At 42.3% G+C, this 23,044-nt stretch overlaps 1 protein-coding gene across 1 annotated transcript in view; it reads left to right on the plus strand.

The window, feature by feature from the left end:
* Positions 1-270: 270 nt before the first annotated feature.
* ZBTB20 (zinc finger and BTB domain containing 20) overlaps positions 271-23,044 on the plus strand; it is a 32,798-nt gene continuing 10,024 nt past the window's right edge. Inside the window, exons 1-2 of the mRNA XM_026037210.1 lie at positions 271-331; positions 8,191-8,378. The gene's annotated coding sequence lies outside the window, so the exon portion shown is untranslated. The remainder of the gene's footprint in view (positions 332-8,190; positions 8,379-23,044) is intronic.

The following is a 23,044-nucleotide window of genomic DNA, read 5'->3' on the forward strand; positions in this document are numbered from 1 at the left end:
CTCCCTGTCGTGCTCCCATTGCCACAACAGGTTGCAGGGGTTCAGGGGCTGATGCTGTTATCATTTACAGCTGGGCCTACAGAGTTTGGCCCAGGAAGATTTTGGCCCTGCAAGGTTTCAGCCAGCTGTGCTGACAGTGGGGAATGCCAGTTAGCCTTGCAGCRAGTTTGCTTACTCTCAATAAATAATTATTATTTCCCCCTGACCTTTTCCTTTTGGTTCTTTCCGGTACAGACACAGCCTCTCTCTGTTCCCTGCCCCAATGAACGTCTGCACTAAGTCCAAGGCTTGGAGTAATTTACCTGAAGAGTGATACCAGTTGGAAACCACTGTAAGTATGTTTTATCTCTTACAAAAGACTTCTTGTTTCAGAGAAAAAAAAACACAAAAACAAAAAGACATGTTAAAAAAAGCCCCATACTATAGCACCTGTAGTCATTTCTAGGGAGTGTAAGCTAAGTTTTGCTTGTCAAATTCAGAAGGAAATATGTGGCCAAAAATATGTCATTAAAAAACTGTTAAATATTTAAGTTGTATCCTCACAGCATAGTTCAGCAGTGACTGGTTTGATGTACTTTATCTTTTAGTTTGGCAGGTTCTCTCTGCTTACTGCTCTGGTTCATGCTGTTCTAGTTGGTTCATCCGTTTTTGTCTTGGGAGTGTTCGTCTTGGTTTTTATTCTTGCTACTTTTTAATGACACACCTTTGATTTCTGTAAATTTGGAAACCTCCAGATTTCCTCTCATTGGTGTTTCATGCAATGCAGATTGAATTTAGTTTAAGCTGTGCTTCCTAGGCCTCGATTCATTTATGATTTGGGCTGGTGTTTCTGGAAGCCACTGCAGTTTGGTAAATCTGGCTGGACTGCATCAGTGAAGTTGAGATTCTGGGAGAATTTTGACTTTGTGTTGTGATTGTTTTATTATATTCTCAAATAGTTAGTTTTATGTTATTTGGACTTCTTTTTTTTCCTGTAAGTCTCATAGTTTTGATTTGTTATGATCAAACCTCAGTGCTTGCCAGTTTTGTGGAAGTGTTGCTGTAGCCAAGATGCTCTGAGGTTTTAAGTGAGGCGAGCTATGCAGGCAGAGAATAACTTTTATGAGACTTGTGGTTTAGATGGAAAAAACAGAGAAATTTGGGGGTATATAAATCCTACTTCAGGTCTGAAGTTGACCCAGCAAATTTCAAGCTAAGTTTAACTTAAGGTCTTAGTTTAACTTAATCATGATAATCAGCCTCCTGTAAAAGATTTCTGAGAATATTTTACTTTTCTGTTTTGATGAAAATTTCCAGGCTTTTACTGCATGAGAACATTGAGCCCATCTCCTCTGTTCTCCATGTGTCACATTCTTGTTCCGCAGTGTCCTGTTGGGATTCCTCTTTCACATTATGTTTTATGATGATGTTTTCAGGCGTTTGTGTTTTCCATTCTATCATGTGAACTCGCAGAGATTTTAAACAAACTGTCAGTCATGTAGCTGTAACAGCATGAAGATCAGTATTGCTGCAAAACCATGAGTGAAACTGTGTGAATATTCAGGCAGTCAGCCTGTGCAGGACTGCTTGCTACTGAAGCAACACTCCTGGCAGGGAGGCAGGAGGGCTCAGGTAGTTTAAAGCTAGTTGCAGCCTCTGCTCTGGTGTTTGGTGTACCCTGAATGTTGTGGTTATGCCTCTGGTCAGATGCTAGGGCTTCCCACTGTTCTTTGGGCCTTTTTTTGTTTTGTTTGTTATTGGTTTTTTTTTTTCAAAATCTAGTGGTTGTATCCCTATCTCTTGCTCTCTCCTTCTCTTTCACTTTGTCAGCTTCTAAATATGTATTGTCAATGTCACGCCAGGGAGAGACACAACACTGGCAGTGATAAGCACTGATATCAGGAGCGGTGCTAGTTGCATGCAGGCAGAAGAAGAATGTGCAGCAGAATGCTGGGGGAAAATACCACTTAAACCCAAACGTGAACTGTTTTCACTCTTTTATATTCTTAGGATCTGAAAAGCCAGACTTTTTGTAATCATGTACAACCGCTGTGCATTACTGAGGTTGCAGACAAAGTGTACACGAGTGTTTAAGTAGAGCGCATAGGCAATACAGGCATCTCCGACCTGAGGGCAGTTGCTAGAAGGTGCTGTTGTATCTCAGTTAGGAAGAAATACTACGTGGAGCACGGATGGGCAGACTTAGTCAGCAGGAGCACTTGTAACAACATCAGCAACCCTGTGGCGTTTTCCCTCAGTGCTATTTAGTATGCAGTGAACAAAGGTCTCGATAGTGACCCAGCCCTCTCTGTATTCGGAGCCTGAACTGCCTCATTATTGTTCATTATGTAGAATTATTCTCGTAGAGTTACATTATCGTAGCTTTTCTGAGAGCCAGGGTATTACTTTGGGTTCTGTGCAGCTGCACTGGTTCCAATACCTGCACTGATTTCTTCATTGCTAGCCTGGTGTCTCTGCAGGACTTCTCACTGTTCCAGCTGCAAGGGAAAGATGGGGCATTCAGTGACGCTACAGCTGGCATGTGAAAAGTATTAGCAGCTCAACAAAATACATTGCCTGCTAGGGACCTGATGTGCTGGCACAACTATGAGAATGTGCAAACTCATTGAGGGAAACATCACTGCAAACTCAAATAATTGTGGATGCATACAAAAAAATCATGAGCAGAAGCAAGTGAGAGGGAGAAGGTTGTATGTAGAAATCGCAGCAAGGAGACGGATTTTAAAGGCATTCCAAAGCTCAGAGGTAGCAATCCAAAGAGGTTAGGGCATCCAAAATATTATCAATTCTACCTTCAAATTAAACAGACCCCTGCAGCAGCTGCACTATTGTGAGCTGTGCAGTATCTGAGCCATTATCATATGATGCTGTAGCATTAAAGTTCATGGAATGAGGGAATGACACATTGCAACGAAGACTGATAGTGAGAGAGGGGTTTCAGAAAACAAATGGAAAAAGATGGCAGTGGTTGTAGGTCCTTTTTTTACACAGAGGTTGTGTAAACGTGTTTTTAAAAAAAAAAAAAAAATAAAATAAAGTTGTGTGATATGCACAGTTCACTACAGGGATGACCATGGATGCAATTAGCCTGACATTAGGTGCTGGACAGCGTGCAATAAAGAAGGAAGAGGATGTATTGTAAATGTATTGAAAATGAACATAATGGGAAGTTACGTAATGCATGTAAAGGAATATTGAAAGTGAATACCAGGGAGAGAGAAGTATCTGGATGTAAGCTATGTAATCTAAAGATATGGAATAGGTGGGATGTTTAGAACTAGAGTGAATAAATCTCTCATAAATCATTACAGATGATCAGTTCTGTAGTGACCCTTGAGACTTAGATTAACTGAGAAAGGCCAGCATCTTTCTGTCCCTAGCTTCTGGTATTTCATCCAGCAGGCCCATATACAGAAGTGTCCTCTCTGCTCTCTTGGCCTTTGCTGTCCTTCACAAGAAGCAACGATGGCCCTGTGGGAGTCTGCAGCATTTGCAAGAACTTGTGATGCACCACAGTTGTGTGGGGAGAAAGAGCTGAGAGGTAGCAGCARTTCAGACAGGAATCCTGTGCTCCAAGGGCTAATTCCAATGTCTTTTGCAAATAAGTTGCAGCTTGCATTCCCTTAGCAGCAAATAAATAGTAAACTGATCTTTTTTTTTTTCCCAGGATTAATCCATAGAGGATAACATAAGCAGTAGGTAAGGTAGACTGACCCTCACAATTGGAATTGCCTTCTAGAACTGTCAGTCAGTGAATTCCAGAGAAGACGCATAAGCAGCTATAATTTGGGGTGGTTCCACAGTCAATATTTATTACTTGTTTCATTTTCCCTCCCACCTCTGGGCTTCYAGTTCTTTTGACATATCTGAGACAGGTCATATTCCACAGCTAGTGTCCCATTTTATATTCTGGAACATGGGGATATTTTAGAGAATTCTCTGATGAAAGTGTTAATGGAAGGAGTATAGAATCAGAGAACAAAAATAGGTTGGAAAGCTTTGGAGGATTGTGATTGAGAACTGACTGGACGGCAGAGCTCAGAGGGTGGTGATAAATGAGACCGAGTCTAGCTGGAGGTCTGTGGCCAGTGGTGTTCCCCAGGGGTCAGTACTGGGCCCAGAGCTGCTCAACTTGTTCATCAACTTGTTCATCAATGACTTGCATGAGGGCACAGAGRACACCCTCAACAAGTTTGCAGATGATACCAAGCTGGGTGGAGTGGCCAACACTCCAGACAGCTTTACTGCCAMTCAAAGGGGACCTGGACAGGTTGGAGAGCTGGGCAGAAAAGAACCTCATGAGGTTCAACAAGGACAAGTGCAGGGTCCTGCACCTGGGGAGGAATAACCCCAGGCACCAGGACAGATTAGAGGTTGACCTGCTGGAGAGCAGCTTCATGGAGGGGGACCTGGCAGTCCTGGTTGACACCAAGTTAACCATGAGTCAGCAGTGTGCCCTCGTGGCCAAGGAGGCCAATGGGATCCTGGCCTGCATCAGGAGGAGTGTTGCCAGCAGGTCAGGGAGGGGATCCTGCCCCTCTGCTCAGCTCTGGTGAGCTTGCACTTGGARTATTGGGTGCAGTTCTGGGCTCCCCAGTATAAGAGGGACGTGGAGCTTCTAGAGAGGGTCTAGCGAAGGACAACCAAGATGATTAAGGGACTGCAGCATCTATCTTATGAGGAAAGACTAATTGAGCTGGGCCTGTTTTCTCTGGAGAAGAGCAGACTGAGAGGGGATCTGATCAATATGTGTAAGTACCTGAGAAGAGAATGTAGGGAGGAAGGGGCCAAACTCTTGGCGGTGGCCAGTGACAGGACAAGAGGTAATGGGTACAAGTGGAAACACAAGAAATTCCATCTCCGTGTAAGGAAGAACTTCACTATGAGGGTGACAACCCTGGAACAGGCTGCCCAGGGATGTTGTGGAGTCTCTTCTGGAAATCTTCCAGGCCTGCCTGGATGCCGCCCTGTGCCACATGCTCCAGGTGTCCCTGCTTGAGCAGGAGAGTTGGACTAGAGGATCTCTAGAGGTCCCTTCCAACCTCAACTTTTCTATGACTCTGTAGTCCTCTGGAGGTCTGTAATCTAATTCCCTGCTGAGAGCAAGGGTGGTTTCCAAGCCAGATGAGGTTTCTCAGGACCTTGTTCAGTTAAATTTTGCAAACTTGCAAGGATGGAGATGCCACGACCTGCCTTGTCAGTCAGGATCCTGTGCTTCCTGTGAATTATATAGTAGTTAGGTAGCAAAATGTGTAGAATAAGCTAACAAATTCAATAATATGTAATTATAATATATAAATGAAGAACGATGAAGAACGGAGCAGTAGGACTTTTTTTATATGAGCGGTAAGATACAAGAAAAGCATTGCAATGGTAATATAGAAGTAGAAGCAAGGTTACTGCTGTTGTCCTTAGCTCACCATAGCAGATTTACAGACCAGAAAAGAAGAAAGATCTTTCTTTGGACTTTGCACTGTGTCCCCAGGATTTTTATTTTATGAAACATTTTCTTTAGTTCCTGAGCTGACTTGGCCATTTCCCCTACTCGGCCTTCTTCCTGTGGAAAGCAGCATTTGTGTCATTCCTGTAGTACTGAGAAGCAAGCAGTGTAAGAGGAAAGGAGGCCTGCAGTGAAAGAGCACTTCCTTTAGTGCCATCAGCACCATTGCTTCTCTTCCCTTCCTTGTGACCCAAGGGCCAAGCTGCAGAACTCAGATGAGGAAAGGTGATGATAGAAGAGCATCTTGATGATACAGCTTCGCCCTTAACAGCAAATAAACATGTTTGCACAGGAAGCGGCTGTGCACAGCCTCGTTGGTGTCACTACCTGTAGTTAAAATGTTTTTAATGAGATCTGAAGGCCTGGGATGCACAAGCAGGATCAGCCACACAGTGAAATAAAGCTCAGGCCAGTGCTTGGTCTGACGACGTGCTGTAATAGCAACTGACAAGTTGTGTTTGTGCAAACGGAAACACTGTCCTGCCCCAGTTCTATGTGCAGATAGGGCTTGAGGCAGAGGCAGGATATAACCTGAGTTAACTTGGAACTAAAAACACACATTAGATATGGCTGTTCAGCTCCCACAGACAAGAAAGTTCATTACTACTGCGTGCATCCAGAGTCCAACCCAGTGTATCCTTTGCGGCCTGGAAGAAGAGTGGTGCCACCTGAAAGCTTCTCAGGTAGCATTTTCAAGCATTTTAACGCCCTGCTTTAGACTTGTGCTTCCCCCAGGATCCACCATAGCTTGGGYGCATATGTAAAAGTGATAGGACCTGGAAAGGAGATGTGAGGAGGTGTGTAGTAGAAGTGGCCTGAATTAGTCCTCTGCAGATCTAAGATGTGGTTGCATGCAATCTGTATGCTTGGACTAATACATCCTCAGGTGTGCACCTTCACCTGCGTAGCGAGAGAGGGATCCAAATGACGGGATGAAGAACAGATTAAAGGCTGCCAGCGCTCACAGTCCTGAGATGCTATATTTAGTCCTGAGATGCTGTATTTAGTTTTAGGAAAACAACCCCCCCACCACCCAAAAAAAAAAACCCACATTTTTAAGTACTTTGATACTTTAAGTACTTTGATATTAAGTACTATGAATTTAGATCAGTTTTGGCTTTGGCCATATCTGTGCAACTTTAAGTTAAGTTTGTTGGGAGCAGTTGTGCACGCGCGCGCGCTCTCTCTCTCTGTCTCTCTCTCTGTCTCTCTCTCTCTCTCTCTCTCTCTTTCCCCCTGTTTAAGCACTTTCTTTTCTTCTTTCTCTTCTTTTCCTCTGGAACTTTCACTTTAGCCCCCGGGAAGACCCTTCTCCGGGTCCCCTCGGGCGGGTGCTGCCCCCCGCCGGCGGCCGCCGCGAAATGGCGGCGAAGCCCGGGCCGCCCTTATGTAACCCCTTTATGTAACGTGGTGGAAGGGCCTAGGGCCGTGTCCCCACCTCAGTCAGCCCCTCGGAGCTCTGCTTCGCCCATCAATGTAGTGGCGCTTAAGAATTAAACCAGGGGCCACACTAGTCCTCAAAAAAGTCACCCTTTGCTGGTGTGTGCGACCGTGCTTTCACATGTGTATGGAGGTGGGATTTGGGGGCACGGCATGGTAGCAGCGGCTCCCGGGGTGGCCAGTTCGGCCCTTTCCAAGGGTGGATTCATGTGCCTGAAGAGGGGTTTTGCTAGACTAGGGGATGCTGTAGCAGCCTCACTCTGGACATTCCGCACAAGATGAGGAGCCACCTTGGGAAAGGTCCCCTGCTCCCCACGCATGACCCGTCACTGCTCATGGACAGGCTTGGCAGGAGGTAGCTGGGTGTTACTGGGGCCGCCTGAGCCTCCTCGGCTCCTGCATGTGCTGCTGTAAGGCCTGGTGGGTGAGAGGAGCTGCCAGGCGCTTCGCTGAGCGATGCTGACCGAGGCAGGAGGCTGTGGCTGATGAGAGCACCCGAGAGCAGCACAGGGGCCTTTGGGGCAATTTTAAATCAGAGGAGAAGCAATGAGGAGATGTGGGCACTCGCCTTTCCCCGCTGAGCTTTGCTGTGCGCCCAAAAGCCTGCCATTTCCCTCTGCTCGCCTCCATTTCCTCATGGAGCTGGCAATCGCTACCTGCTTCGTGCACCTTGGAGGCTGAATTCTGTCTGTTTACAAAATGCTCCAAGGCTCAGGAGTGAGAATGCCCATAATCAGTTGTTTCAGGCTCCAAATCTTAATGCTTTTCTTCAGTGACCTCCRCCTCTCTAAGTTACTTCAAGTCCTTTACAAAACAAGTCTTTGCTGTGATTTGTGTTGAATTGGAAACTCCATATTTGTTTTTTTTTTTTCAAGCGAATCTTGAAAAGATTTCTGTATAACTGTTTCTATTCAGAACGCTACAGCCTTGGTTAATATTTGTCAAGCGGAGCTCTGACTGTCTAAACCACTGGGGCGAATTTCGTTTTATTATGTCATTAGTAGGGGCAGAATGAGCATCTTCGTGCTTGGTCTATTTGCTGTAATACAGTCTCAGGGCCATAGCATTAGAGTCAAAACAAGGAGCAGTTTGTTTCCAAACAAGAAGCATGGAGGAGAGTCTTCTCCGCCTCCTTCCCCGTAAGGGAAAAGGAGGAGGAGAGGAGAGAAAGTTATCTTTAACTGATTCTAAAAATGCCTTTTCCCAAATACGCAGTCAGTCCCTTCAAAGGTCTCTTTGTTTGTTTTCAGGAAGAAACCCAAGACAGCTGAAAACCAGAAGGCGTCTGAGGAGAATGAGATTACTCAGACGGGTGCATGCAGCACCAAGCCAGGCCTTCCCTGCCTGAACCTTGAAGCTGCTCCGTCTCTGAGCCYGGCCCTCGTCCACCCACCACATTCACCAACAAACCTGCACGCACACACAGGGTCATCTGATTGTGAGTACACCAACACACTGCTGGGTTGCTTTGGGCTTCTTAAAAACACACTCCTGATAGCAGGCCAGCTGTGTGCCCTTTGCGTAAGGGCATGAGCAAGACTTCCTCAGGGCTTCCCTTCTCCCTTCTGTGGGAATTAGTGCTGGAATTGCTGAGGTCACGATAACGCGGTCAGCCGGAGGAACCTGCAAGTGTGCTGCTGGGTCAGGCTGCTGGCTGCTCCTGCTTCTTAAGAAATAAAATTAGAGCCCTCAAACATCTTGTCTTTTTTCAGCTAGCACTGTAGTTACTCCTATAGAGATAGTCATGTTTCTCGTTACCCAGGAGTATCTACTGACTGGGAATTTCARTCCACGCCTTTCTGCAAATGCTTGGCCCTGACAGCCATGGCTAGAAAGGATTTCCACCAAGGAAGACCCCTGGTGAGGGGATGAGATCTAACCTGTCCAGAAGTCTGGAAGATTTCAGGAGACCCGTGTGGCCATACCAGTCCTTTTGTTCAGGGCGTTTGCTGTAASATTACTCAGCATGGGTCAACTGACCTTAAAACACCCCTCCCTACTAAAGAAAGTGAGAGAGAGAAGGCAAAAAAAAAAAAGGAATAAGGGAATAATTAAAACTGGATTTTGGAAAGTCAGAATTTGCACTGTCAGCTCTTCAAAATACTGTCATTTCACAGTGTTCCCTCCCTGGAAGTCTCTTGGGCAAGGACACTTTTAGAATACGAATTTTACCTGCTGTGAGGTGGTTTTAAGATTTTGTAAAACTTACAGGGGGGGTGGGAAAGAAAAAAGAAAGATGGCAATGATGCCAGCTTTCAAGAGCTCAGAAGCCAGCCAGACTTCATAGATAGAGGCCTATAAAAAAATCAGGGCATGACAATAAAAAATCAGATTAAAAATTATGTATATCCTTTTCTTTTTTTTTAATTTAAAATTCCTGCCTCAGGGCCAAGCTTGGAAGCAGCCGGGTTATACGGATCATCGCTATCAAAATCACTTTAGCTGCAATTCATTCCTACTGGCTTCTGACTTCATTCATTATGAGCTTCTTCTAGAGATCTTGATTGTTATAGAACTGATAAAAACATGGGGGAAAATTTACTGAATCTCACCTGGTGAGAAGAGAGAAAGATGTGAAACAAGGGAGCAGCAGGCACCTTGGAGTTTAGTATATACAAGAATTCCCTTCAAATCTGAGAAGTTGAACTGTTAAAACTGGGGTACAGATTTGGCTTGCAGTGTTTTCTGAAAACAAGAGGCTTGTGAAAGGATGCAAAAATGAGCTGAACAACAGGAAAAAATAATCCTTATTTTCAAACAAAGAATCTCTTTATCCCATTCATAAAGATGAAAGAGTTCATTAGCAGATGGGATTTGAAACCTCACACTGATGTTTTTTGACAGGACAAATGGAAAGCCATGAAAGCAACCTTAGGATAGAGGCCAGGAGGATTGTAGGGAACTCAGAGAATGAACTCCTGCTTTTACTTTCTGAGGTGGCCAAAACAGAGGGTGAGGAATATTAACAGAAGGTGCTATGGGGGAGCTTGCTGCTCTTCATGTTCTACCTGTTCAGTGGATAAGCAGAGTTTTTTTGGACCCCAAAGATTTTAACGCCAACAAATCAACTTCCATTCTTACTAAACGTATAATACAAATGTGAAGGAAAAAATGCCAACCTGGATTAGATGCTCCTTTTACACTGAAGTTAGATTTAAAAAAAAAAAAAAAAAAGAAATTTAATAAAATGTTCAAGTCTAATGAACACTTTTCAGTTTTGAAAAATAATTCCCAAAATACAAAGTAATACAAAAATCAGAAAGATGATAAGGCTTCATATGGATTTAATCCTATATGCTTTGTAMCCAATGGAAAAACTATTTTATTTTTAGTAGGCTATAGCCTTTGTTTTGTTGAGGCAGTTTTCGTATAATCGTGTCTGGCACGTGCACACATTTTGCACACGTGCAAAATGGTAATACCAGGTTTTCACATGAAATAAAAATGAGGTATGATTAGTTTATGTCTGCATATTTCCTCTAGTTATCTATTGTGTCATTTGGTAACTTTTAATTTTTTTTTAATTGCCTCAGTCCCTAATGCTGGAACAGATTAGTTGACCTGAGGGATAAATACCTGTGGCTTCCAACGCTTTAAAGGGGGTTATCTGGCCATTACCAGCTGCTCTGTAGCTTTTGCCTCTTTTTTCCCCTTGGACTGGTTCTTTCCGTTCACCTCCCCTCCTCTCGAGGGTGCATCACCTTGTCGTTTTCCCCTTGCCTTTTGGAGCTCTGATGAGCTTTACTTTGGACTAGCAGCACTTCCTAACCACCTRCCTTCCACACCCTGAAGCACCACTTGTGCCTTGCCCAGACCACGCTATTTCCTCTACATCCCTGACTGTGAAGATCATACCTCATTTTTAAAAGGAGATGCTTCATTCTGATGAAGTGTTTTCTAGGGGATGGTAAATAATCTAAAGATACATAAAAATTAGTATTGCACAAGAAGTGCAATACTATTGCACTTACTAGTATTCCACAAGTATTGCACTTACTAGTATTCCACAAGAAGTGGAAAAATTTGGTGCAGAGTATCAGAAACACACAACGTAAGTGAGCATGTAAGGTATTTAAATTCGTGGAAAAATGTACTAGTATACAGATGGTTCCACAAGCTCTCATACATGTATCTGGAAGAAAGACTTGGATTTTATGGAGAACCTCATCAAATCCATTTGAAATCTTCACTGACCATTTTGCATGCACAAACACTAGTGTTTGTCAGAAAACAACACCACTTATTTATTATGAGAAATATTCATACACCATCTACTTTAAAAAATCAAGGTGCTTTTAGAATGATTCAGATAAAAATACCTTTTCTAGGCGTAGGAAATAAAAACTCTAGTGTAGGGTGAGCACCTGTTCCTCCTCTATAAAATACAGAAGTGAAGAAAGCCTAGGCAGTAGTCTGAATGCTAATCTTATGAGCAGTTAGCAAAAATGAGTAGTTAGCAAAAAAAAAGTCTGGATAAATTCGTATGTGACACACAGCTCTTTTTAGTAATTAATTCTGTTATGTAGTATATTCTGTATGCAGCTTCTGCAGCCATTTATTCCCAGTGCAATGAAATGGTGTTATTTCTGATTCTTCTACCACTTCAATTTTTGGATTTGAACTGTATTGGTGTATTTCCAGTCTGGAAGCAGAATACAGAACCTGAAATCTATTGTGTCCAATTCCCATCCTTTTAAGTTTTGGGGAATTCTAGTTCACACAATGTAATTGGATGTAGGTTAGARGAAGAGGTGCTTCCTGAAGTAACTGATTTCATGTAGGGCTAGACAGATAGCAAAGACCACTTTCAATTAATCTGGAGCCGTGTTAATCTGGAGCCRTATTAATGTGAAATGAGTTTCATACCTCTGGTCACTCTGCTGTCACAAACAGATGTAGCTGCTTAACCAGAAGGGAAGAAAACTGCAAAGATAAATATGGAGGCACAGGTTCTAGAAGATTTCAAAGAAGTAAAGGTGAGGTCTATGATGATGCTTTTTGCAACTTTCCCTCTATTTTCTTCCTTATGGATAGGTGACATATATGTTGGTAGTGTCATAGACTTGAAAGCTGAACTTGCTCAGGTGAAAATTGAAAAAAAAACATTTACTGAGAGGGAAGGAAGTCATCAGAACTTGGCTTTCACTAAGTTGGTTTTGTCTTTATAGTATATCCACTTACTGCAGGAGCTCTTCAGGAGGCATCCATGACCACACAAATTTATGTTTTGGGAAGGCTGGGAGATAAGATCGTTCTGGCAGAAAGTTCTGCAAGTGTTCAGAGATAYAATCAGACAAAAACTTCATTTAGGCTATGATGTATGCATTTTAACAGATGTGTCCAAACTTAAAGGAATCCCATGGGAACGGTACAACTGAATCCCTTTGTCTGCATTGACAGTTGAAACGGTTATTCTTAGACATTGGATGGTCCATCTGTGAAAGAATTTGTTCCAAAGAAAGGAGAGTAGCATCCTAGCAAAGAGTTTCCATAGGACAGAGAGGCAGGTTGGACAGTCATGAGACAAAATCACTGAAGTGATTTTTGTGTTTTTTAGATAACACAAAATATTTTAAAAAGCTCTGAGATTCTGGTAGGGAGTGAAAGTCGAGAAGAAAAGGGAGGCATCGACAAATAAAAAAGAAACAAGAGCATGAAACAATTWTTGGCAAGAAGTTGAGAAGATGGAGGACTTTCTTTAAAGAGAGACAGGGAGCTCTTACATGTCAAAGAGAATGCACGTTATAAACTCTTCTGGTGATGGACCAGATTGACCAGTGTGGACATTTTGTCCATACGTGCTCAAGTGATGTGGCTGGCTTGGTCTGAATCCAGTGTTTCTTAACTTTTACAAGATAAGAATTTTGAGCCAGTCTCTTCTTTTTTTKTTGTTTTTTTCTCCTCCTGAAGTCTGATTTTCCTGTCGTGATAGCTTTCTAGTATAGTAGGGAAAGGCAGAGAGGGTGTTCTGTGCCCTGCGATTTGCTAAACTCCACAGAGCTTTTAGAGTGAGGGGATGGAAACTCTGGCTTTTCATTTTCTTGAGCAGCCAGAGGGTCCTGTATCCACTTTTTATGGATTAACAGGCTTGCTTTGCCTGGAGTTAGTGCAGAGTCTAGATGAATCTGAAGGATGAAACTGAAGGCAGTTTGGCCTTATCTCTCTTTCTCTCTCTCTCTCTCTCTCTCTCTCTCTCTCTCTCTCTTTTTTAAAAACCTTTCCCTTTTTTTTTTCCTGTGGTAGGAAGAAAATCTATGACCTTATGGCCTTCCTTTTTCACCCCTGAAATGTGTTGCTACGATTATTTCTCAGAGGAGAAGTACTGATACTACTAGCTTCCTTGGTTTCAGAGCCACACAGTGTGTTAATAGTAATTTCATCTGTGTGTTAATAGTAATTTCATCTGTATTTTTGCTAATCTGAGTGTGGTATGTGTTAGCTAATGCTGAGTATTTTTAGGTTGTTTTTGGTGATCTCAGAAATGATGTATGTTTAGATATCTATTTTAGTCCATATACTAATAGACTCTGTAGCAAGCTAATTTGAAAACAAGGACACCCATAGTTCTCAAATAGTGATGTCAGGAGCTGTAGCTTCTGTTTGTCTTGCAGGATATTTGAAATTCTGTAGAGTGGATACTTCTCTTTTTAACAACCATATGTGGTATCTGTAACCTGCTGGCTTAGATTTCTAAGAATATCAAAGATATATCTGCCACAAATGATCTGTGGTTTCATAGAAGCAGATTTGTGATGTTTGAATTGTACAGAGCCGCGTGGCATGAAGAAGTAAGTGCAAATACAGATACATAAAGCTGTAAGCTGGGCTTGCTCTGCCTCTGTTGAAAAAGCCATCACAACACACGAAAGGATTGGTGATGCAGAGTATTGTATTACTGATTAGAACTGGTCTGTATACTCCCAATCAGCACACTAAGTGAGTTTTGTCAGGTTGGTCTCTCGGGCTTTTCTTCTCCTGAGAAATGACTAATAGCAGATGGTACTTCCGTTACGAAGGCAATGAGCTTGTTTTCAAAAGCGACTGTGACTTTGGAGCCCAAGTTTCACTGATGCATAAATCACTCGTGTTTATAGATCACAGACACTCTTGAAACTCTTGTCTAATTATCTGAAATGTTGATTCCATTATTTGATGCCCATAGTATTGGCTTGCTGCTGGGTTGTCAGTCCTTGTGGTGATTAGAGTTTTACTTCCTTTGAGTTAGGTAAGAACACTCGTAATTTCAGAATCAATTTAAAGCAGTCACTCAAGTTGCTGGTTTTCATGATTTCAGGGTAAAGCTGGAGGACATGTGYCCAGAACATCTCCTCCTTCTAGGCAGCAGAATAAAGGATACAAGTCTCTTACGCTAAAATTTCATAGGTTTGAGCCATTTTCAGAATTCTGAGGTGAGTGGGTTGATACTGTTGTGGTATTTCTGCTTGTAAATCATACCACAGCCGCCAAGAAGGATGTCCACTTATTATTTGTTTTGTTTCAATAATGCTTTCCAGGACAGAGCTTTCTTCTTCTCCCCCTTAGGTAGCATACCTCCTCCCATCATCATCCTCATCTGAAAATTTAAGCAAAAATACCAGTTCTGCTGTACAATTTCTATAAGCTCTTTGATTACTCTACTGTTTTCGTGCCTCAGTGATCTGGCTAACCCACCGAGTCTGCTACTTGTCTATTTAATCTATCCATCTATATAATCTGAGGCACTTCTTAGGTACCAGCCATTGCCCTGTAAGCTTCCTCTTTCTGAAGTATTTAAAGAGTGTTTTAATACAGTGTTTGTCTTTATACCTCAGCTGTTTTTCTTTAAATTTCCTCTTTGCTCTGCCTAATCTTTGTTTTACATCTAGCCTGCTTCAGCTTATGCTGTCTCCTATTAGTGTCACTTGGGCATGATTTCCATGTTTAGAAGGATACTTTCAGCTATAATGAACTCTTTTACCTTGTTATTTAACCTTGTTATTGTTTTTGTTGTCCTTGGATATGCATGCTGATTCTAATAAAGTGTTATTCAGGCCACCTCTCTGGTGATCCTATGGATTTTAATTCCTTATCTTTTCCTTTCAGGCTCTTTCTGACTAACTTCCTCCATTTTTTTCCCACCTTTAATAGCCCTCCATCCTGAAGTTGCATGTGCCAGAACTACCTTTTCATATGAGCTGCTCAGAGGGTGTCAAACTTTTATCATATGCTGGTCATTATTTCATGTCCTACCCATGCCTTTCTGCTGTTGTCTTCTCCTCAGCCCTACTTGGGTGCAAAGACTAAACTCAGTGTATCATCGGTCGCCGCGTGAAGCAGAGTCAAACACAAAAGACTTTTCAACATTTGAGAGGTGACTCTTCCTCCAAGGGAGCAAAAGCAGCTGCCTCCACATCTCCTTTTATCCTGCTGTGCGTRTTGTTAAAGCCCTGCAAAACTCAGGGCTCACTTTTCTTTGCAGGCTCTAAGGAGACACCTCCCACACTTTGTGAAACACTGGCCAGCGCGTTGCTGGCCTGGTCTGTTGGAGGGACTGATATGAAAATAGACATGGTCACTGCAYGTTCTCTTTCATCACTGATCTGTCTCGCATTGGAGCTTTTTGCTCCTTTCATCTGAGCGTCCATGGTCACTTTGTGTGCGTTTTGCTTGCTTATCCTTGGTGAAGTAGCCGTATAATCTTGGTGCCGTGATCCCACTCAGCAACTTTAGAACAAGGTAGGGCCAGGGGCAGTATTTGAAGGAGAGGAAAATAAACCTATTCTTTTGTTGTCCTTGGCTGCACAAAGAGAGCTTGTTCATTCAAAACAGTTTGGAAGTGAAGTCTGAACGTGGTGCTGGGAAAGAACAGTGATTTATACAGCCTGCTAATGTTTATAGAACATGCGGTGGGATGTGAGAGAACAGATCACTGTATTTCCACGAGAAATGTGATGCTTGATCTACTCCATAAGTGAAGATCAGTTGTAAGCCACCACAGCACCACTAAACCACCTCATTTTAGTCAGGGCACTTGCCCTCACAGCCTGGCCTGTAACAACTGCATGTTCTTGTGAGCACAGTGCTCCAAATATCAGTATTGCAAGGGAAAATGCTGTTGCACCAGCATTTTACTTATCTTCTTGTGCTTGTTTTTCTTCCACAGCATCATTTACAAGGCTAAAATAACATGAGATCCTGGTCTTATCATGTAGCCACCACTCAGGAGCTGCAGGACAAAGAGAAGTCAAGATCTCTGGTTAATCTGTCAGCACAAATAGCTCTTTGAGGAATTAACAGTGCTTAGGAAAAATGGATAAACAAATACTAGAACCCCCTGCTCATCCCAGCTTTGTGGTGTTAAATACTGAAAGGATCTCTGCCTGGCTGGGATGCACAATATATACTCTGTATCAATCTGTGACATGTGGTGAAATGCTTCTTCTTGAAAGCCCACAAGAGAGAAGTAGTATAAATTAAGAGTAATCTCACCACAGCTATTTTTGAGTTCTTAACCAGTGAAGATGTAAGTGTAGCAATATTGTGCATCTATTAAAAACCTTGAAAGACGCTTTATAAGTAGATGATAGGAGTGATAACGTGTAATTTATTGATGTTACACAGATAGAGAAAAAACCACCAAGTAGCAATTTTTGTGTGAAAGGGGTATGATAGAGGCAATAAAAACAGAGCAAGGATCTTCTCCCCACAGCTTCGTGCCTCTGTGTGCAACTATGTCAACTTCAATAGAAATACCTTATGCTTTGATCCTGTGTGTTGTTTCAAAACAGGGTATAGCTCAACCTGTATTCAAAACCAAACCAGTGCTGTCTCTAGTGGTTTTGGCTGAGTAAAGGGCAGAATGTGCCTGAAGGCAAAATCAAGGAATAGTTGTTATGCACTGCATTAGTATCACCTGTTAGCATCTGTGTCCGTGTGTGTACATGTAATTCCTAGGCCTTTTTCATGGAAAAGAGTTAGTATGAGAACTGGCAGCATACATCTCATGATATGGATTGGTGCTCTTTCTTATTGCCTGTATTTGTTATTGTTAAAGTATTCTGCCGTACATTTCTCCCCCTGCAAAACTTAAGCCGATGATTTTGGAAATCTCTGTTTTTTCCCAGAGATTGCAGAGGTCTAACTGAGGACAGAAATTACTCGTGTGGCCTTCAGTATCCATGACATGAGCATGTTCTGTTTCCCACTGCTATTTAAATCTGAATTACAAGCAGGCCTGAACAGTCACCCCCTAAACTCAAGATAAAGAAGCCACAGTCTAACACAGTATGAATATCTGTCTCACAATATTTCCACGTTGAAATACTGACCAAAGCACCCACTTAACAATTACCCTTTTCACTAATAGATAAAAAAGTTAAATGGGAAAAAAAATAACCAAATAAAATCCAGCATTTTCATGTGATAGCTTCCCTGTAACTGGAGTTGAGACACAGCTACTGAAAGAGGGGGGAAAAAAAGTCCTTTTCCCAGTCGTGGGGCCTGGCATTTACAACTTTGTGCCTATTCCATGTTTCTGCCCAAATAACAAAGTCTGCCCCATTTAAAGCGTTTCTCAGGAAACACGCATGGCAGAGCAGCGCTCTCCGGGAGCCGGCGGCTCCCCCACCAAAGCCAACTGTTTCTGACTGCACCCTTTCCCTAACAGACTGCTCCAAATACTCCCTGGAGAGGAGTCTAGCTTGAATAGAAACCTTCTAAACAGGTAATTATCTTAAGAGGTTTTAATCTATATTTTCCTTTTACCCAAAGCCCACAGGCTTTCAGGCTTACTGTATTTAACCACACTCAAACTGATAAGCTTTCCTCCTTGTCTTTCTGCCTGGGGAAAAAAACTAGTAATGCAAGGCACATCTGAAAGACTTTGTGGAATAGGAGTTGTCTCTTTTGGAGACGCTTTTAAATGTATTTGAACCTTTTGTCTTTCTAATTCGTTCCTCATCCCCATCTACCCCCCAAACCCAGCCATTGCTTCTCCCTAAAGGATGAGAGAGGACATAAATGTATACAGCCCACCGCAGTGAGATGATCAAGAGGGAATCCCATCKCACTTGACTTTGTGTCTCCAGTCCGCCACGCTACTTGGCTTTTAACAAAAGCCCCTTACAGCAGAAGGAAGTGCTCCTGATGGCTACAGTACAATTCTGGTCAAGTCCATGGAGCAGCCAAACAGTGATAGTCTGTATCTTCCCAAAAAGTTGATTTGGTCTCTTTTCCCAATAAGTATCCCTCTCTCCTTTCTTTAAATGGAAGGGATTCACATGGTAACTTTCTGGGCATTATAGGCCCGTCTTACCCATTCTGTGGCAGCTTTGCTACAAACTCAAGTGCACCGCGCCCAGTGGCATCCAGCACGGGGAGTGAAAACCAGGAAAAGAAGCACCTAGAATTTCAAAGAGCCGAATTGCCTTAAACTTAGAGCCAGTTAAAACAGGTGGCCTTGCCAGGGCTTTGTGTAATCTTGCCTGAACTCTCTGGAAACAAGTGAACGCYGTCGATACACTTTTCATTTGGAGTATTAAAATGTGCCCTACTGAAGSGAGGGCTGAGCTGCACCCGCTTTCTCTTGCGAGGAAATGGTGCCATCAAGTGGCTGCTTGGTTCTGTCTGTTCCCATTGCAAGAGGGCTGTTCTACAGTTTGCTCCCTGTATTTTTTAATGCTCTTTGATGATCCTGTCTTTCACTAATGTTACTGGTTACACTAATGTTACTGGTTTCACTAATGTAACTGGTTACAGCTGTCCAGGGCACAGGAATTTACACCCTTATAAAGCCCAGTAAAATCCAGCAGCCTTCTAGACTAACTCTTSTGTTAATTTAGTAGATGTTGCTTGGAAGTGCTTAGATACACAGAATCACAGAAAAACACAGAGGGGCTGAGGTTGGAAGGGACCTCTAGAGATCACCTAGTCCAACCCCCCTGCAGAAAAAGCTTCCTCCATCAATATAGACTGTCTTACCAAGGGGGATTTATTGGCATGGCTGTAGGAACTGAGAGTCAGTATACAGCGATTGAGAGAGGAGCTGAGAATTCGGACAAACAGACTACATCGATGTATATATGTACCTGTATTTATAGTGCAGGTGTATTAGTCTGAACCCCAAATATGCACCAGGGAATAAAAGTGGCTTTTGAGAGTGTGCCCTCTTTTTCTGAAATATCTTTGAAGTTCCTAAAATAGAAAGAATACAAACTGGAAGGAGAACATGAAAGGTAAATTCCCTGTCTGAAAATGGGGTACTTCTTTAGCTTAAAAATAGCTGAACATGCTCTATTACTTGGTCACCAAAACCCTGTGAATTGGAGCTAGTTGTTACCTAATATATCACAGTTATAAATAGGATATGGAGTACCATAAAAAGACATGGGAATCAAGGCACTTAGGTAGTGCAGGAGAAAATATTTTTGTGAGCGTGAAGAAAAAAATCTGAAGATACCTATGGAATTATTTCCTGGTATTTCTACAGTGCTTTTTATACAGGAATGCTGAGCAATTTGGTAAGACTGTTTAAGGCAGGCATTTCTTCTGCAGAACTGGATGAGTGAAGCTCTCCATGTTGTACCTACGAAGCAAACTGAAGCACACGTTGCCACTTTGCAAATTTGAGAATAAAAACAGGAATAATAATAATAATAATAATAATAATAAATAGTGCTGCTGGGCTACTGGAAGTGATTCATTGGCTGCTCCATAAGCACATAGCTTGAAATGTTACATTTGATCCTCAACTTTGGAGTTTTATGCATGCTGGGTATAGGAACGATTTTATGTACAGCACACCTGTGGTTCAGTCTTCATCTGTGTGTAAAATGGATGTCTTTAGATAGAGGCTAAAAAAGGGCAGGATAATTTACTGAATAAATTGTCCTTAGGAAATTAGCTCCGCATTCCTTAGTCTTCAAAAAAAGCCTGTCTTCTGAACAAAGTTTAAACAAACTCTTATTAGCCATTTGCTTGATGTGTTTGCTCTTCGGAGAACAGGTTGTGTTTGTGTGTGCACGCATTCCAGTCTTTCAAAGAAATGCAGTTATTAGACTATGCAATCTAGAGAAGTTTGACAGCTTTGAACATGTAGTGCTTCTTTCTTCCATAGAGTCTATTACTGACACATTAATAGATGTTGTGCTGGTAAAAATACAGTACTTCCTGTTAAATGTAGACTGCTACATATTTTGATTCTAACAACAATCTGGTAGGGTTAGGGCAATTCGTGCAGTGTCATCTGGTGTTTGTTTTGGATAGATATTATAGAAGGAGATATTGATTTTCAAGATGTTCAAGCAGATGATTGGGTGAAAACTCCAGCAAACCTTTAAAGCAACAGAAAGCAAGGGCTGCTCTTGGTCAGATGTCCTGCTGAGGACACAAATGTTCTTCTGTGCTCCTCAAACTCTGCACAAGCTTTTCCTCTTGAAGACCCCTTTTTAAAATGAGGCCAAATATTCAGAAGAATCACTTGGAGCAGGATTGGCTAGGCTGCCTTTCTGCTAGCATCATTGGCATATAAYAGGAGTGGGGGAGTTCCTGCTCCCAAGAGCAGGAACCTGATGAGGACTGATTATGTATATGGAAAAACATAGGTACGAATTATTGCTGTTTAAAACCAGTTTTGTTTTAGAGTCACAAATTTGAAAACAGCAGTAAATTTAACTGGATCAGGAGGGGTCAATCAGGTATTGGAAGTGAAGWAATCACTCACAGTTATACTGCTAAGTTTGGCACAGGAAATACAGATACATGAAAATGTGAAAGCTTCATGTGAAACTGTGGGACTACAAGAGCTTTCATGTGTAGTGATGGAAAGCCTGTATTTCTCCTGAACTGTCATATTTATCCAAAAGTCGAGATTTTAATTTCAAAGTTAAGTATTCTTGACTGGGGAATGTATTTTTTAAGGAAAATACGTAGAATTTTATTTTGATAACATGACCTTRTTGCTCATTTATTCGATGAGATACTTCAAAAGTATCATAGTCATCTCCTGCAATTGTTTCATTCAACTCGCTCAGCCGAAGTACTTTTCTTACTGCAGGGTACTGTGTAAATGAAAGAGGGACAAACTGGAGAGAAGTTAGAAGAGGATAGAATGCAAAGAGGTTCAGAACATATATGCAAGAAGGGTGACTGGAAAAAGTGATTTTTTTTCCTATAAATCTAAAATCTTACGCAGAAAATGCAGATAAAAACTCAGTCCATATCAGCCTCCACAACACCACCAGCTCTCAAGGATTTAAGATGGTTATTTTTTGTTTGCTTCTCAAGTATGAAGGCAAAGTGGAGCGTTCGATATTCCTGTGAGAGACCACAGAGCAGTGTCAGGAAGAGCTTGGATCCCAATGCCCCGGGATCTGGGGTTTGGTTCGGGTGAAGGCTACGCGCTGAGCTTCTCACGTTCAGTAGCTGTCRTGGTTGCCCAGTCACTGTCTTCCTAGCAATAGTGCAATGAGCAATGAGATACCAGAATTTAAAAGGACACTGGAGAGTATGAAATACTGTGATCTCTCAGTTATAAGTATTAAAGCATCARGCATTGGCTTTGCAGAAAGGGACATCTAGTGGCTATACAAAAAAAAAAACTAATTTTTTTTTTAATGTAGAACCTAAAGGTATGTGCATGTCGTCTTCAATATTCCATACATCTTTGTAGCTCTACTACATCACAAAGTTGCTGGGATTATATTCTGTGCTTCTGGCAAGCAAAAAATATCACCTTTGCAGGCCATATCTTTCCAGTTTTGTGCAGGGCTATATATGCCAGTTTGGAGAAATAGAAAGCCATCCTTAGCACTGTCCCACACTTCTGCACCTCAGCACAGCACTTCCACTATTTCTATAGCGTGTTCCAGGAGGCCACTGCCTGCTGTTCCCTTCTGCTATTGTCTTCCCCCTTGGTACTGTACATGGAGAGGCTGCCCTTGTCATTCTTATGGTAAAATCCGCCTTCTTTTGAATACCCCTAGCATAAAAGTCAGCGGGAGTGAGTGGATGAGATTCAGGAAAATGCTAAACTAAGCACTCAGTCATGTATTACACAACAAAAGTTTTTTCCCTTTCCCATCCATGTTGTGCTCCTTCGCACTAGCCTAGGATGAATTCCATGCATGTTTCTGTGAATAGCCTGACAGTTTAATCAGGGCATTTGCATATGGGGAAACGGAGCTTTTTTCAAACTTGCACAGTAATATGCTTCACCTTTATGCCATGCCAGCTTCAAATTGCATCCCAGGAGGATTGCAAATGTGCGTAATCTGTGTAGTTGTCTGAGAGTTTTTTTCTTTTCTTTCTTCTGTATTTTTTTTGAACGGGCCCAACGCCTATTCATTGCCCATCTGGGTGAGAATGGCTTTTGCAGTTTCACACCCATTCTTTCCTATATGGTTTGTGAATACCCCTCCAATCAGGACTTGCTTCACAGAAAGGGCACAAAACCATTTTACAGGAGTTTCTCAGAATGCACCCATGGGGATCTCTACATCATGTTTACTGAACTAAAAAAAAATTAAAAAAAAAATAAAAAGAAGGCAGGAAAGGGGACCCAGTGAACAAAGACTGCTTGAATTCCGTGGAAAGGTTCCCACTGTCTTGAGTTTAATAGAAGGGCAGGCTTGAGAAGAGCCCAAGACAGCAGGCGTTTTCTTGAGCCCGTGCCAAGTAGGTGAGTGAGTGTGTGTGTGTGTGCAGGCAGCTGGGCCTTGTGAGGAGATGCGACACCGCCTGGCATGGCCAAGTCTCTGTTATCCGTTCTCAGAATGTGACATTTACTTYAGAAACAAGCCTGTGTCGATAAGGCCACCTTCTATGGGCTGCAGTGCCCTGGCACTTTGGGGTTAGAAGAATATACAAGAAAGAGACAACCACAAAACTTGGATCTGGGCATGGTTTTCTGGAGAGAGAGTTGTGTGGAATAGCTGATTTTGCTCCAGAGCAGTCTCTGGAATTTCTTAAAGAGAATTACTGCTCTTTTATACTCCTGTGTTTTAGGAGATTCCTTAGGAAGGTGACCTAGAGAAAATATCCTCAAAATCTGCATTAGCTTTTTTTTTTTTTTTTTCTTTTCTTTTTTACCATTTGCTGTATGTCTCTTACATGACCCAGCTTGTGTTG

Source organism: Nothoprocta perdicaria, unplaced genomic scaffold, assembly GCF_003342845.1.
Source record: "Nothoprocta perdicaria isolate Ctin4 unplaced genomic scaffold, notPer1 scaffold_193, whole genome shotgun sequence".
Lineage (NCBI taxonomy): Eukaryota > Metazoa > Chordata > Aves > Tinamiformes > Tinamidae > Nothoprocta > Nothoprocta perdicaria.